Raw genomic sequence first — 18129 nt, 5'->3', positions numbered from 1 at the left:
CTGTGAAAGCCAGAAATCTTGCTTGTTTTTAGGTGACCAAATACTTATTTTACCGAGGAATTTACCAATTAATTCATAAAAAATCCTACAATGTGATTTCCTGGATTCTTTCCCCCCATTCTGTCTCTCATAGTCAAAGTGTACCTATGATGAAAATTACAGGCCTCTCTCATCTTTTTAAGTGGGAGAACTTGCACAATTGGTGGCTAACTAAATATTTTTTTGCCCCACTGTGTGTGTGTGTGTATGTATATATGTGTGTGTATATATATATATATATATATATATATATATATATATATATATATATATATATATATACACACACACACATATATACATACACACACACACACACACACACACACACACAGATATACACTTACATATATACACACACGTATACATATATACACACACACATATATACATACATATACTGTATATACACACATACTGTACATACACATATATATACACACATAAATAACATACATACATACACACATATACATACATATATACACACACATACATACACTACTCACAAAAAGTTATATATATATACACACACACACACATACATACACATACATATATACACATATACTGTATATACATACATAAACATACATGCATACACATATACATACATACATACATACATATACATACATGCATACACATATACATACATACATACACATACAGTATATGTGTGTATATATACGCTACTCACAAAAAGTTAGGGATATTCGGCTTTCGGGTGAAATTTCAGGATGAACCTAAAATGCTCTATAACCTTAACAGGTGAACTTAATTTGACCTTCTCTAAACTTTTGAATGCACATGTCCAACTGTTCAAAGTTTCAGTACTTTTTGCACAACTTGCTGTTCTCTAACAAGGAGCTGAACGGCAAAAACAGGTGTTTGATCCATGAGTCGACCAATACATTTCCTGGTTCAATTAGAATTGGTATTTAAACAGTCCTCTTAATCATGCTGTTCACATTTTGACATCATGAGACCAAGACGACACCTAACAATTGATCAACAGTACATGTATGTATATACACTACTCACAAAAAGATATTTGGCTTTCGGGTGAAATTTATGGAAAATGTAAAAAGTTCACGCGACAGTGATATTATATCATGAAAGTAGGGCATTTAAGTAGAAGCATGCAATGGTGATTTCCTCATCTCAAACAATTTATTGAAACAAAAGCCAGTGGTGGGTACACCACAACAAAAAATGTCAATGTCTCAATAACTTGTCATGTGCCCTTGGGCATCAATTACAGCTTGACAACCACATCTCATGCTGTTCACAAGTCGACTTATTGTCTGCTGAGGTATGGCAGCCCACTCTTCTTGAAGGGCGGCCCTCAGGTCATTGAGGTTCTGGGGTACAGAGTTACAAGCCTCTACACGGCGACTCATCTGATCCCATAGGTTTTCTATGGGATTCAGGTCTGGAGAAAGTGCAGGCTACTACATTTGAGGTGCCCCAGTCTCCAGCAGCCGTTCCCTAATGATGCGACCTCCATGAGCTGGAGCATTGTCGTCCATGAAGATGAAATAAGGCCTGTGTTGTTCATGCAGGGGCACAATGACTGGATTAATGATTCAGGTGTTATTCAGGTAGCATGGGCTTGTCACTGTACCATTCGCAAAGTGTAGGGCAGTTCTGTATTGACTAGACACACCTGCCCACACTGTAACACCACCACCACCAAAGGCTCGTCTGGTGACAACAGTGGCTGATGCATAGCGCTCTCCTTGACGTCTCCAACATCGTTGGCGGCCATCATTTCTGCTCAACGTGAATCGACTTTCATCAGAGAACAGCACTGAGGCCCACTGGTCCCTCGTCCAGTGTAAATGCTCCCTGGCCCGTGCAAGACGATGATGCCTGCGCCTGGTGGTGTGGTCAGGTACCCTTGCAGGTCATCTAGCACGCAGACCACGCTGATGGAAATGGTTTCGAATGGTCTGACATGACACTTGGGTGCCTCTCACCTCCCTTAAATGTGCCTGGAGTTGAGTGGCATTCATCAGCCGGTTCCGCAGGGCACTGTTCACAATGAAGCGCTCATCAGTGTGGGATGTGGCCAAAGGACGTCCACTTCTATGCCTTTCTGAGACTCTTCCAGTCTCTCTGTATCTCTGTTGCAACCTGCTGATGACACTATGTGACACTCTAAGCTCAGTGGCCACTTCCCTCTGAGAACATCCTGTTTGAAGCCTCACAATAGTGAGGTACTGTTGATCAGTTGTTAGGTGTCGTCTCATGATGTCAAAATGTGAACAGCATGATGAAGAGGACTGTTTAAATATCAATTCTAATTGAACCAGGAAATTAATCGATTCATGGATCAAACACCTGTTGTGAATTTTGCCGTTCAGCTCCTTGTTAGAGAACAGCAAGTTGTGCAAAAAGTACTGAAACATTGAACAGTTGAACATGTGCATTCAAAAGTTTAGAGGATGTAAAATTAAGTTCACCTGTAAAGGTTATAGTGCATTTTTGGTTCATCCTGAAAATTCACCCGAAAGCCGAATATCCCTAACTTTTTGTGAGTAGTGTATATACACACACACATATATACCCACACACATACATATACAGAATGAATACACACACACACACACACACACACACACACACACACACACCTTTTTTGGAACGTGTTGCAGGCATCAAATTCAAAATGAGTGAATATTTGCAAAAAAATAAAAAAGTTTATCAGTTTGAACATTAAATATCTGTCTTTGTCGTGTATTCAATTGAATATAGGTTCAAAAGGATTTGCAAATCATTGTATTCTGTTTTTATTTACACAACGTCTCAACTTCATTGGAATTGGGGTTTGTACACGCACGCACGCACGCACAGCTCGTATTTCGTTCCTGCATATTTTGACTAGCAATTGCGTAGATGATACACAACAAAATGCGTGCAGGTTGGCAGGTCTGCACTAGTGATGCCGGAAAGTTTATCCCTGTAATTTACTGGAAATTATGTGTGAAGGGGGCTCAAAGCAGCTCTCAGTAGAGAGGGCCAGCCCCCTCTCTTCCTCTCCGCTCCCACGTCAGTTTCAGAACACGGTGAACTGCAATTACAAGGGATGTAATTGTAAAATGGTTTCATTGATCTGATTTTTTCTGACGGATTAAAAAAAAAATCATTAATGTCAATTTGCGATCGATGGAGTCGTTCCGTTTTTTGTTTCATACAAGTAGGAAACTTGGAGAAAAATCTAAAACACACTGTGCGTCTCTCCGCATCTCTTCCACTTGCATGGCCATTCATTGTAGCAATGGCTCCTGGCACCCTTACGTGATGTTACGTTCAAGTTTGCAGGTAATCAGATCAGATCAGTCAGATTTATAGGTGGGCGTGGCTGATTGCATTCCAAAAATGAGTCCAGCTATAATTCTACATAAAATAAATTATTCTTGCTAAATTTCTGGCTAAATAAATTCCCCACACATTAATTAATTGGGCCAACCTGAAAGTTGAATACCCAGTGCACAATTTACCTGACATACGGCTGATTTTGGTACCAAAATTTAACAACATCAAACTCTTGTTGAAATGGGAACAGACGAAAGTTATGTATCATTATAAGTCACGCATTGGATGCCACGGAGACATTGTAGACAAGCATTTCATATTATCATATAGGCAACAAGGGAAGTGGTAAATTGACATGGGGGAAGTAGTGGGAGAAATAAAGAAATAATCAAAACAACAAACAAAAAAAATAAACAGATCAATCTGAGGGAAAAGCCAATTTGTCGTTCATTTCATCTATTTATTGGCGGCTCTTTTATTATTTCCACCCAATTCACATTATTTAAATTCGCTTTATTATAATATATTATTTTCCAATTACTGATACATTTCACTGATCAAATAGCAATTACTGACTTATGACTTTCGGACCACGGGCTTCATTGAGAGGCAACATGTGGAGTTGTGATGTATATGCGATTCAATGAATTAATAAAACGGACAAGAAACAATTCGTTGTCATTTTTCTGCTGCCAGTGTCAAAGCCACCTCTAATTTCAAGGGCAGAAAAGCGACAGGCGTACTGTGAGATGGCTTATATAACTAGCACAGCTAAAAAACGAGTGTTTTGTTTCAAGTGCTGAATAAAAAAAGTCACCTGTCTTTATAGATCTTGCAAAGCAATGGCGGCTTTCCTCTATATAGCTAGCTGGGTGAATGTGAACTGGCCTGTAGCTATCCGGCTAATGTTAGCTCCTCTCCATTCTTGTGGAATCTCATAATTCAAATCGACCGCGACTAGGAAAAAAATATACATTTTCAATCATAACTTACGAACCGACTATCGAAAAGATGTCCTTTCGTGTAAATGTGTTGGCTTTCCGAAAGCCAATAAATACAATCGGCCTTACCTTAACATGTTTACAAATGTGCAGTTTCTTGTCCGTCACTGGTTCCGCACTCCGGGTAGAAAATCGGATCACAGGAGTAAGGTTCCGGATGAAACCCATAGAAACAAATACTCCAGCCAGATCATCATTGGTCACTATTTTTTATTATATTGTTTTTGGTGTTTGAATTAATTAATTTATTTACATTTGTGAATGAAATTATTTGTGAAATGTATTTATTTATTTGTTTGTTTACATCTCGTCCAATCTCCCGTGAATTGTAACACGGCAATGTTTTCTGGTAACCGTTAGATATAGTGGAGTCATAATTATATATATATATATATATATATATATATATATATGCTGCCTCATGATAAACAGCCGCTGGTGTAACCTAACCCCAACAACACCAAGACTCTCTCCCGCTCCTGCTCGCCAAACCTGGAACAGCTGACCATCTCATGCCGTCCATTCTACCTTCCCTGGGAATTCAGCACGGTCATCATCACAGCTGTTTATATTCCACCGCAAGCGGACACCGACACATCATGTGTGCCACCAGGGGAGATCAAACTTTGGACCACTGTTATACACCTTACAGGATCGTCTTGCTCCCTGCTGTTGGGAAATCAGATCATTCCGTGTTTTAGCTGGTTTCTGTTTACAAGCCATGCATCGCACATGAACCAGTGGTGACGAGGGAAGGAAAAGCGGTGGTCGGACCAATCAGAGGCCGTGCTTCAGGACACTCTTACTGACTTTGACTGGGACATGTCCCAATCAAGTTCCAGTGACATCAGCGAGTTTACGGAAGTAGCTGTGAGCTTCATAGCTACGTTAGCGGACAGCATCGTTCTCACGGTGAAAGTTTGGATATTTCGGAACCAGAAACCATGGGTCGATAAATCCATCCGTGGCGCTCTGAATGCTCGCACAGCCGCTTACAACAACGGTCTTGTATCTAGAAATATGGACAGTTACAAAGCGGTGTCGTACAATCTGCGGAGGGTGGTGAAGGACACCAAATGGACGTACAGGGACACAGTGGAGCTACAGATGGAGCAACGGGACACCAGAGGCTTGTGGCAGGGGCTGCGGACTATTATGAACTACAAGAGCAGCCCCTCCCCAACCACGAGTGTGGCTAGGGGAGGGGCTAGGGGAGTGTCTAACCAACGAACTGAACTCCTTTTATGCGCGGTATGAGTCTGACAACAACACCGCTAGCTCGCCAGCTAATTGGAGTTACATGGGGATGAGTGTGCACTCTCAGTGTCTGAGCATGACGGCAGGAGGGCTCTGATGCATGTGAACACCAGAAAGGCTACGGGCCCAGATGGCATATCTGGATGAGTACTGAAGACCTGTGCTAACCAGCTAGCCTGGGTGCTCACTGCGATATTCAAGGTCTCCCTGGCTGAATCGGTGGTCCCATCCTGCTTCAAGAGCTCCACCAACGTTCCTGTCCAGAAGATCGCCTCTCCGCTGCAGTTTGCGTACCGGCAGAACAGATCCACAGATGATGCGGTCTCCCAGGTACTGCACACCACGCTCACGCACCTTGATGGCCGGAAGGGGGCCTATGTGAGACTGCTGTTCATAGAATATAGTTCAGCTTTCAACACCATAGTCCCCACCAGACTGGCTGTCAAGCTGTGGGAGCTAGGACTTCACTCCGCTGTGTGCCTGGATCCTGGACTTCCTCACAGCCCGGCCCCAGGTGGTTAGGGTGGGGAGGGACATGTCCAGCTCCCTCACTCTGAAGACAGGATCCCCTCAGGGCTGCATCCTCAGCCACCTACTGTACTCCCTGTACACACATGACTGTGTGACCAGGTCCAGCTCCAACACCATCATCAAGTTTGCCGATGACGCTGTCATGGTGCACCTGATCAACGACGCTGATGAGAAGGCCTACCGCAAGGAGGTGGCTGACCTGTCACTCTGGTGCCAGGACAACAGCCTCCTCCTGAATGTCAGCAAAACTAAGGAGCTGATTGTGGAATTTAGGAGGGGATTGAAACCGAGGATGCACGCGCCGCTGGTGATTAATGGGACTTTTGTCAACAGGCTGAGCAGCTTCAAGTACCTGGGAGTCAACATCACGGAGGACTTAACATGGACTATACACACAGACACTCTGGTGAGAAAGGCGAGGCAGCGTCTTTACTACCTCAGGCATCTGAAGAAATTCCGGGTTTCGGTGAGGATCCTGAAGTCCTCCTACACTGGAGCAGTGGAGAGCATCCTGACAGGAAACATTGTTGCCTGGTTTGCGAACTGTACTGCTCAGGACAGGCGGGCCCTGCAGAGGGTGGTGCGTTCAGCTGAACGTACCACTGGAACTACCCTCCCCTCCCTGCAGGACCAGGAGCTGAGCCCGCAGGATCATGAAGGATCCTCACCACCCCAACAACGGACTGTTTCAGCTGCTGCGGTCAGGCAAGCGCCTCCGCAGTCACACAGCGAGAACAGAGAGACTGAGACAGAGTTTCTTCCCGCAAGCCATACGAACTGTCAACGCTGAACTTTCCAGGGGTCCTCACTGAGACACACATAGGCCCCACTTCATTACTGTACTGTATGTAGCATACTGTACTGCATACTGTATCACTGTTCTGGGTAACTGCATACTGTGATTGCTATTCTGTTCGGTGTTGCTGTATTGCTGCGCCGTGCTGTTGTATACTGTACTATATATCTCCGCACACAATACCTCACTTTATTCACATGCCACTTTAATGCATATGTCCGTTTATAAAGAATAGCCTATCCCATATACATATGTCTATTCTCTTTATTTCCATTTTGTACCCTCACTCTGTATTTCTTTCTGAGTTATTTTATTTTATTTTATTTTATTCTATATTATTCAATTTACTTACTGCATTACGTTTGAGGAATCAGTTAGTTTCAGTTTGTGAGTCAAGTAGAAATTAGATAGCTATTGTGTTCAGTCTAGAACATATTGTACATAAAGACCGCATTGACATTTCACTGCATGTATGTATGGAAGTATGAATATGTATGTGACAAATAAACCTCTTGAATCTTCAATATATATTTGTAAATGTATTGATTTATTAATTTATAATTTTTATGGATTTATTTATTTTCACATTTATTTTTACATTTCTTTATTATTTTATTCCCATATATATATTTCTCTATTTATTTTTGCTTTTCGTGACGACAATAAACTGTCAATCAACTTGTCTTAATGACTGGTGATGTCGATGTGCTGTGTTCAAGACAACTGGGAACTGAAACTTCTGACTTCAGCTTAGGAAAATGATTGCCCCTCCATCTCATAATACTTAGAAGGAAACGTGGGACTGAGATCGTCAACATGGTTTTCTGTGACTTACTTAACCGTAAATCACCAATGTGGTGTTCAAAGTGGATGGTATGGTAAGTATATTATGAATGGTAAGAATTTGAGAAGTTTCCCAGTTCCCAGTTGTGTTGAACACAGCAGTAGTCCGTAGCCGCCAAGTACAATGGTAGGTTTTTTGGTTTGATAACTCATATTCTGGTTTCAGGTTTTTAGTTATACTATAAACAAGACTAACAGAGACATTTCTTATTAATATTGCTCTTTAATTTATAAAGCCAATGAATCCAGCCACTGGGGGTGCACAAGCCAGTGTATCATCAGTGCCGGTCCCAAGCCCAGATGAATAGAGAGGGTCGCGTCAGGAAGGGCATCCGGCGTAAAAACCATGCCGGATCAAACATGTGGACAACAAATCTGGTCGAGGCCGGGTTAACAACGACTGCCACTGGTGCCCTTAGCCAACAGGGTGCCAGTAGAAATGGGGCTACTATCGACCGACGAAGAAGAAGAGGGGGAAGGCGAGACAGAGGAAGAAGGGTAGGAGAGTAGAGTTAAGAGTAGGAACTTTGAACGTTGGCACTATGAAGGGTAAAGAGAGAGAGCTGGCTGACATGATGGAGAGAAGGAAGGTAGATGTACTATGTGTACAAGAGACCAGGTGGAAGGGGAGTAAGGCCAGGATTATCGGAGCCGGGTATAAACTGTTCTACCATGGCAGGAGAAATGGGGTAGGGATAGTCTTGAGGGAAGAATATGTCAAGCGTTTTGGAGGTGACAAGAGTTTCGGACAGAGTGATGAGCATGAAGCTGGAAATTGATGGGGTGATAATGAATATGGTCAGTGGATAAGCTCCCGAAGTTGGGTGTGAGATGGAAGAGAAAGAAGAATTCTTTAGTGAGTTGGATGTAGTGGTGGAGAGCCTCCTCAAGTGAGAGAGAGTGGTCGTTGGAGCAGATCTCAATGGGCATGTTGGCGAAGGGATCAGAGACATAGGTAATGAGAAAGTGATGGGTAGGTATGGCGTCAAGGAGAGGAATGTGGAAGGACAGATGGCAGTGGCGTGCCAAAAGCATGGAATTGGCTCTTGTGAATACAGTATGTATTTCAAGAAGAGGGAGGAACACAGGGTGAAATACAAGAGTGGAGGAAGGTGCATACAGGTGGACTACATCTTATGCAGGAGGTGCAATCTGAAAGAGATTAATGACTGCAAAGTGGTGGTAGGGGAGTGTGTTGGTAGGCAGCATCGGATCTTGGTCTGCAGGATGACTCCGGAGGCCAAGAAGAGGAAGAGATTGAAAGAAGAGGCAAAGATTTTATGGTGGAAGTTGAAAAAGGAGGAGTGTTGCATGCAATTTAGGGAAGAGGTAAGGCAGGCAATAGGTGGAAATTAATGGTTATCAGATGACTGGGAAATAACTGCAGAAGTGGTGAGGGAGACGGCCAAGAAGGTACTCAGTGTATCATGCGGGAAGAGGAAGGAAGACAAGGACTCTTGGTGGTGGAATGAGGAAGTACAGGAGAACATAGAGCAGAAGAGGTTTGCGAAGAAGAAATGGGATGTCAGAGAGATGAAGAAAGTAGACAGGATTACACGCTGATGCGGTGCAAGGCGTAGAGAGAAGTGGCAAAGGCAAAGGAAAAGGCATACGATGAGTTGTATGAGAGGTTCGACCGTAAGGAAGGAGAAAAGGACTTGTTGGCAGGACAAAGGGACCAAACTAGGAAGGATGTACAGCAGGTTAGTGTGATGAAGGATAATGATGGGAATGTGCTGACTAGTGAGGAGAGTGTGTTGAGAAGGTGGAAGGAGTATTTTGAAGAGCTGATGAATGAAGCAAATGAGAGGGAGAGAAGAGTGGATGATGTGGGGATAGTGGATCAAGAAGTGCAGCAAATTAGCAAGGATGAGGTGAGAACAGCATTAAAGAAGATGAAGAGTGGAAAGGCAGTTGGCCCAGATGACATACCTGGGGAAGCATGGAAATGTTTAGGTGAGATGGCAGTGGCGTTCCAAACGAGACTGTTTAACACCCTCCTGGAAAGAGAGAGGATGCCGGAGGAGTGGAGAAGAAGTGTACTGGTACCCATCTTACTCAAAGCTGTAGTTACTACAGGGGAATAAAGTTGATCAGCCACAGCATGAAGCTATGGGAAAGGGTAGTGGAGGCTAGGTTAAGAGGAGAGGTGGGGATCAGCGAGCACCAGTATGGTTTCATGCCAGGAAAGAGTACTGATGCAATTACTGACATTACTGATGCAATGTTTGCTTTAAGAATGCTGATGGAAAAGTACAGGGAAGGCCAGAGGCAGTTGCACTGCGTCTTTGTGGATTTAGAGAAAGCATATGGTACGGTGCCGAGAGAGGAAGTGTGGTATTGCATGAGGAAGGGTGGCAGAGAAGTACGTAAGAGTGGTACAGGATATGTATGACGGCAGTCAGACAGTATTCAGGTCTGCAGTAGGTGTGACAAAGGCATTCAAAGAGGAGGTGGGCTTGCATCAAGGATCAGCTCTGAACCCTTTCTTGTTCGCAATGGTGATAGACAGGTTAACAGATGAAATCAGGCAGGATTCTCTGTGGACTATGATGTTCACGGATGACATTGTGATCTGTAGCAAGAGTAGGGAGCAGGTTGAGGAGAGCCTGGAGAAGTGGAGGCATACATTAAAGAGAAGAGAAATGAAAGTCAGCAGGAGTAAGACAGAATACATGTGCCTGAATGGGAGGGAGGGTGGCGAAAAAATGAGAATGCAAGGAGTGGAGGTGGAGAAGGTGGACGAGTTCAAGTACTTGGAGTCGACCATCCAAAGCAGCGAAGAGTGCGGGAGAGAGGTGAAGAAGAGAGTACAGACAGGGTGGAGTGGGTGGAGAAGAATTTCTGGAGTGATCTGTGACAGAAGGGTTCCAGCAAGAGTGAAGGGAAAGGTCTACAGGACGGTAGTGAGACCAGCTATGTTTTACTGTTTAGAGAAGGTGGTACTGACAAAAAGGCAGGTGGCTGAACTGGAGGTCCCAGAGTTGAGGATGTTGAGATTGGTAGGGGAGTGCCTAACCCTTTCCCAATGCAAGAAGAAGTTATTCTTCTTGCATTGGGAGTGACAAGGATGGACAGGATTAAGAACGAGTACATTAGAGGGACAGCTCAGGTTGGACAGTTTGGTGAAAAAGTGAGAGAGGCGAGATTAAGATGGTTTGGACACGGGTGTAGGAGAAATGAAAGTTACATTGGGAGAAAGATGCTGAGGATGGAGCTGCCAGGCAAGAGGAAAAGAGGAAGGCCAAAGGACATGCAGGCGGTTGGTGTAAGGGAGGAAGATACGCAGAACAGAAGGTATTAGAGGTAAATGATCCGCTGTGATGACCCCTAATGGGAGCAGTCGGGAGAAAAAGAAGAAGAATTTATAAATCTATGCTTTTACCTTTTTTTGATAGGCTTTGATAATATTAAATCTTATCTAAATTTTATCTAAAGGCCAAGGGAGCAGGTCAAGAATGCTGTATTTTCATTTGGTCTATCATATTCTTACACCAATTATACTCGTATTTATTTAAATGATGCAGTACTCGGCCCCTATCTTGTGATACACTTCTAGTTAACTGGTCAGTGTTTATGCCACTATTTATTTTTTTCTCTTGTTCATTAATAACCTTGTCTTTATCTATAGCTTCTCTTAATGCCAGGGATTAAGACAGAATTGTAAACGCAAAGCCCTGTTTTTATTTGCTTAACAATTTAAAACTGACTTTTGGGTCTCATTCCACATCTGCTGATTTCAGCTTTTGGAGATCAAAATGGGGTAACAAAATATGGTGTTCCCATGGCTTTGAGCTCTCTGCTGGAGCTACTACAGTAAATAATACTTTCAATGGAGCAGTCTTACATTCAGATTGTGACTCTTTAGGACACTATATCTGTCTCGTGATATGGTATAATAATATTACAATCATTACTGCTAACATATATGAATACTAAACCTGAGAATGATCATTTACTTGAATCCTTAGAAAATAGAATTGTCCTTTGGCAATTCCAAATACCCAAATTATTTTATTTTAATTGGTGGGGATTTTAATATAACGTTAGAGAATATCATTGATAGATGGCCTCCAGGGCCGCCCTCCTCTTTTAACACAAGCTTGAAAACATTTATGGGGAAGTTTGATGTTGCTGATGTGTGGAGAGCGATTTTCTAATGATAGATCCTTCACTTGGAGAAACAGGGCAGGATCCAGGTAATCCTGCATTGATTTCTGGTTCATATCAAATTACTTCGATAAAGGCAATATTACAATAAATATCCACACCCTGACTTACCAAAGGGCAATGCATAATGTCCAGTTATCTGATTCGATAATACACTTGGTAGAACTTCCTACTGGAAGTTTAATAACTCATTATTGGAACATAGAATTTCAAGTGGTGATTAATAAATTAATTACTAATTTCTGGAATAAAGCTCAGACAGAAAAGTCCTATAGCATGAACTGGGAGCTCTTAAGTTTGAGACAAGTACATTTTGGCCGCTTGTATTCGCAATCTCGTTCTTTCGGTCACTAGCCAAAGCTCATGATCATAGGTGAGGGTTGGGACTTAGATGGACTGGTAAATTGAGAGCTTTGCCTTCTGGTTCAGCTCCCTCTTCACCACAACAGTCCGGTACTACGCCCGCATCACTGCTGACACCGCACCTATCCGCCTGTCCATCTCACGCTCCATTTTCCTCTCACTCATGAACAAGATCCCAAGATACTTGAACTCCTTCACTTGGGGCAGCAACTCACTCCCAACTCAGAGCGAGCAATCCATAATTTTCCTTCAGAGAACCATGGCCTCAGACCTGGAGGTGCTGACTCTCATCCCGACCGCTTCACACTCGGCTGCAAACCGCCCCAGTGTGTGCTGGGGGTCATGGTCTGATGAAGCCAACAAAACCACATCATCTGCAAAAAGCACAGATGCAATTCTGAGGTTCCCAAACCAGACATTCTCCTCACCTCAGCTGCGCCTTGAGATCCTGTCCATGAATATCACAAACAGAATCGGGGACAAGGGGCAACCTTGGCAGAGTCCAACACCCACTGAGAACATGTTTGAACACAGCTTTGACTTTGGCCCGGATGGCTTGTACCAACGGCCCCGGTACCCCATACTCCCTCAGTACGCCCAACAGGATCCCCCGAGGGACACGGTCGAAAGCCTTCTCCAGGTCCACAAAACACATGTAGACTGGATGGCCAAACTCCCACGACCCCCACAGCAACCCTGCAAGGGTAAAGAGCTAGTCCACTGTTCCACGTCCAGGACGGAATCCGCATTGCTCCTCCTGAATCTGAGGTTCTACAATCGGCCGGAGCCTCCTTTCCAGCACCCTGTAGTAAACTTTCCCGGGGAGGCTGAGCACTGTGATACCCCTATAATTGCTCTGGTCCCCCTTTTTAAAAATGTGAACCACCACCCCGGTCTGCCACTCCACAGGTACTGTACTCGACATCCACGCGACACTGAAGAGGTGTGTCAACCAAGACTGCAAGGCATATGGACGAGACGTCTTCAGACTCTGCCTCTTCCCCTGAGGACGTGTTGATCGGGTTCAGGAGTTCCTCAAAGTGCTCTTTCCGCCGCCCGACAATATCCCCAGTCCGGGTCAGAAGTTCTCCTCCCCGGCTGAACACAGCCTGAGCCAAGCCCTGCTTTCCCTTTCCTAGTCCCCGAACAGTTTGCCAGAACTTCCTTGAGGCCAACCGAAAGTCCTTCTCCAGAGCCTCCCCGAACTCCTCCCACACCCGGGTTTTTGCTTCAGTGACAGCCGAAGCCGCAGCCCTTCTAGCCTGCCGGTACCTGTCTGCTGCCTCGGGAGACCCCTGGGCCAGCCAAGCCTGAAAGGCGTCCATCTTTAGCTTGGCGGCTTCCTTCACCGCTGTGTCCACCAACAGGTTCTTGGGTTAACGCCACGACAGGCACCGACTACCTTCCGACCACAGCTCCCAGCAGCCGCCTCTGCAATGGAGGTTTTGAACATGACCCACTCGGATTCCATGTCCCCAACCTCCCCCGGGATGCGCGAAAAATTCTTCCGGAGGTGGGAGTTGAAGACCTCGCGGACAGGGGCATCCACCAGGCGTTCCCAGTTCACGCTCACTACACGTTTGGGTTTACCAGGTCTGTCTGGCAGCCTCCCCCACCATCTGATCCAACTCACCACCAGGCGGTGATCAGTTGACAGTTCTGCTCCTCTCTTCACCCGAATGTCCAAGACATACAGCAGCAGATCTGATGACAGCACCACAAAGTCGATCATCTATCTTTGACCTAAGGTGGTCTGGTACCACGTACACTTATGAGCCACCCTATGCTCGAACATGGTGTTCGTTATGGCCAATCCATGGCTAGCACAGAAGTCCAATAACAAAGCACCACTCGGATTCAGATCAGGCAGGCTGTTCCTCCCAATCACCCCCTTCCAGTTTTCTCCATCATTGCCCACGTGAGCGTTGTCTCCCAGTAGAACTATAGAGTCCCTAAGTGGAGCCCCTTCCAGGACGCCACCCAGAGACTCCAAGAAGGCCGAAAACTCTGAACTGGTGTTCGGTGCATAAGCACACACAACGAGCTTTCCACTTAGCAACTTGTAGTCGCCTAGAGGTGACCCTCTCGTTCACTGGGGAGAACTCCAACACAACGGCACACAGCCGGCGGCTCGTAAGTATCCCCACTACCACCGGGCGTCTCTCACCCTGGGCAACTCCGGAAAAGGAGAGTGCAGCCCCTCTCCAGGAGTTTGGGTCCAGAGCCAGAGGTGAGCCCAACTCCGACTCCTTCCCCGCCAGAGAGGTGACATTCCACGTCCCTAGAACTAGTCTACGATGCCGAGGATCAGCAGGCCCAGGCCTCCGCCTTTGCCTGCCGCCCGGCTGACGTTGCACCCGACTCCAACACCTATCCCTGCAGGTGGTGGGTCCACAGGGTGGCGGCTCTATGGTATTTTTTTGGGCTGCGCCCGGCCGAGCCCCATGGGTCAAGGCCCGGCCACCAGACCCCTTGGGCCAGCGAACTCCCCTCCCAGGTCTGGCTCCAGGAGGGGGCCCCCGTTTCCCTATTCCGTGTGAGGTCCTTTGAATCGCTCTTTGTCTGGTCCCTCCCCTGGGACACTCTGCTTTGGGAGACCCTACCAGGGGCTAATGCCCCAGACAACACAGTTCCCAGGGTCACAGGGACACACAAACCCCTCCACCGTGGTAAGGTGGAGACTCCTCGGGGGGACAGTAACTTGTATAGCTCAAAATATTATGAAGAACCCACAACTTTATTTCTAAACTCAGTCAGGGATTTGAAATCTATTGATATAATTGATGAAAAAAATCACTGTGCTACACCTCTTGGCATAGAGGAGGTTGTTGACTCTATTAACCTACTTAAGAACAATAAATCTCCTGGTATTTAAGGTATACTGTAACTACTTTGTTTTACAAGTCTTTCTCAAGCCAGCGAGCTCCATTTCTGCTACAGATTCTCTCAGAAAGCATAGTAAACAATTGCTCTCCCTCCTAGCCTCACTCAAGGTCCGTTTACACTGATTCCCAAGCCCAAAAAATATGTGCTTCTCATTGAGAAATCTGAGACCTATCTTTCTCTTCAATAATGATTATAAAGTGATTGCTCTGATGTTTGCCAAGAGAATGAAAGCGGTCCAGGACAGTTATTGTCCAGGACCGCATATTGATGACTGCATCATCAATATCTCACAGATATTGATGATCTCCATAGCTGGTAGGGGTATCATTATCAGTCAGCTGGCTGATGATACCACACTTTTTCCAAAAGATACAAGTCAGATACCTGTTGCTCTTCCTATAATTAATTATTTTTCCCCTTTTTACCGGTGCTGGGACCTTCCTGCCATTTTTCCTTAATCAGGTCGAGCACCCCACGAGGTCTCCTGCCGAACACTAGCTCAAAGGGGGAAAACCCTGTGGAGGACTGGGGAACATCCTGCACCAACGGGGGGGTTCAGCCGTGTGTCTGGACCATGTTTTTCAACGATTTGTTGAAGCGCTCGACCAGGTCCGTCTGCGGGTGGTCAACGCTGGTCCGAAATGAGCATAAGCCCAGTAACCCATACAGTTTGTGCAGTGTGCATGACATAAACGGAGTGCCCTGGTCGGTCAGGATTTCCTTCGGAATCCCGACCCGGGAGATGACCTGAAACAGCACCTGCGCCACATTTTTGGCCATAATACCGCACAACGGCACTGCTTCTGGGTATCGTGTCGCGTAGTCCACTAGGATTAACACAAATCGATAGCCCCGAGCACTGCGGCCTAATGGCCCGATGAGATCCATACCGATTTTCTCGAATGGAATCTCGACTAAGGGGAGGGGCCTCAACAGGGCTCTGGAAATAGCCGGTCGATTCACCAGCTGACACTTGGGACAGGCAGCACAGCACCGCCGTATGTCCGCCCAGATGCCCAGCCAATTGGATAACCTCTTCTCCTGACTGAGCGTCACGGTTCACTCAATATAATGTATCACTAATGACCATGAAATACGGGTGAGTGAGCGCAGCTTCTGGACGCACTAACACGCCATCGATTTTATCTACTCGCCCAAAGGCCCCGCGAAGCACATCGTCCCGCTATTGTCCCAGAGGACAGTCCTCCATGAGATGGACTGGGGGTCCTGGGAAATTTCCCACCTAGGGCTTCCCCTCCTCCGCTCTGGTGACCTCCGCTGGTGCGACCTCAGCGTCATCGTGTGCTGCGCAACACTCACATATGCCTACAGACTGTGAGTACACCCACTCTTTAAGACATCGAAACCCGGCCAATTTGTACCCAAAATCAGGAGGTGCAACAGGCGGGAACTAAACGCAGCCTCCCATCAGCCACCCAGGAAGGATCAGTGGGGTGGAGCGGGGTAGGAGGTGGTCTCCCTCTGGTGGTTGTCCCTCCTCTGGCGGGGGAAGGGGTGGGAGGTGGGCCCCTCCCGGGGCCCCGGAAGGGAGGATGGTGATGGTCGCCAGGTACCGGCTGGTCCCACGGCGACTCCTGCTCTGGATCAGTGTGTGGGCCCCGCGGCGGTCCCTGGCGGTCCCTCAGTGGGCCAGGTCCGGTGTTGGTAGGCGGTGGTGTGGGCATATGCCTCAGCATGGTCCTCCGCGGGCTATGCCGACTTGGAGGGAGGCTGGTCAGTTGCAACGTACCCAGCTAGTGGCGTGGGCCGGGAGATTGTCCACGAACTGTTCGGAGGCCACCTCAACGATCTGGTGCGGGGAGCGCTCCTCCAGTCATAGCCACAGCTATGCAGCATCCAAGAGCTGGCGGTGGCCCTCAGGTGTCCTCCCGAACCGTTCCATCACTGCTCTCCAGGCGACAGTATAGCTCATCTGCTGTTCCGGCGGTAAGGCATGCGCCGGCAGCTGGGCTTCTCCTGAGAGGAGGGGAATGAGCGTCACGCCTGTTCGCAGTCCGTTGAACTGGCTGCCACGGCCATTTGTTCAAAGTTGGCGAGGAATGCCTCAGGATCATTCTCCCCTGTCATCTTCTGTAGCGGGGAGACGAGGGGGGGCGTCCGGCATCCTGTCTCACACTGCTCCATGTCTGTTCAGGTGCCATTTACGAACGTGTGCTCTGTCCTAGGGCCAAGGAATGAGGAAGAGGAGGCAGGCAAAGGCGCAACAGCGATAGTTGGCATATTTTATTGCTCAGTCTTTAAACAAAAGATGGCTTGTGGGCCAAAATATAAACTCAGAGGCTCGCAGGCCAATATACAATAGTCCACATGTTTCAGCCTGACATGCAGCGGCAGCTTGCATGTCAGGCTTAACTTGCCCAGTACCACATGTCCCACAAGCACGCCGATCCTCACTGTGAGGACAAACATATATATATATATTATTTCCTGGCGCCGCCCCTTGCGGTTGCCTGGGCCAGCACTCCGGTCGACTGGCACATTTTAGTATTTTTTTCAGTAATGTCCACCAAAAAAGCATTGGCAGTTATCTCTTACGGCCGCGATGCACTCGTGGATATAAAAACTTCCCTAAAAGAACAACTTTGGGACTTTTTATCCATGGAACTAGAGTGGCTGACTGAAATTTTACACGCGAACACTCTCAACAGCAACAACAACAAAAAACGGAGCCACTGTTCCACGAGCGGGTCCACGGAGAAAGCACCGTGCTAAACGAGGCGGCATTCGGGTCAGAATGAGGACGGAACCATACCATCCACCTCTGCCAAGCATCATTCTTGCCAATGTTCAGTCTCTGGAGAACACGATGGATGAACTTTGAACGAGGATAAAATTCCAACGGGACACGAGAAACTGTTGTGTCCTCTGCCTGACGGAGACATGGCTGATCCCACTGGTGCC

At 46.5% G+C, this 18129-nt stretch overlaps 1 protein-coding gene across 1 annotated transcript in view; it reads right to left on the bottom strand.

Moving 5' to 3' along the window:
* The window catches only part of plekhm3 (pleckstrin homology domain containing, family M, member 3), an 82173-nt gene extending 77695 nt beyond the window's left edge, over window positions 1–4478 (bottom strand). The window contains exon 1 of the mRNA XM_080018606.1: window positions 4431–4478. The gene's annotated coding sequence lies outside the window, so the exon portion shown is untranslated. The remainder of the gene's footprint in view (window positions 1–4430) is intronic.
* Between the last annotated feature and the right edge of the window lie 13651 nt (window positions 4479–18129).

This window comes from Zeus faber (assembly GCF_960531495.2).
Source record: "Zeus faber genome assembly, chromosome: 18".
Classification (NCBI taxonomy): Eukaryota; Metazoa; Chordata; class Actinopteri; order Zeiformes; family Zeidae; genus Zeus; species Zeus faber.
Note: the sequence above shows the minus strand (reverse complement) of the source record. Positions and strands in the feature narration are given on the sequence as shown.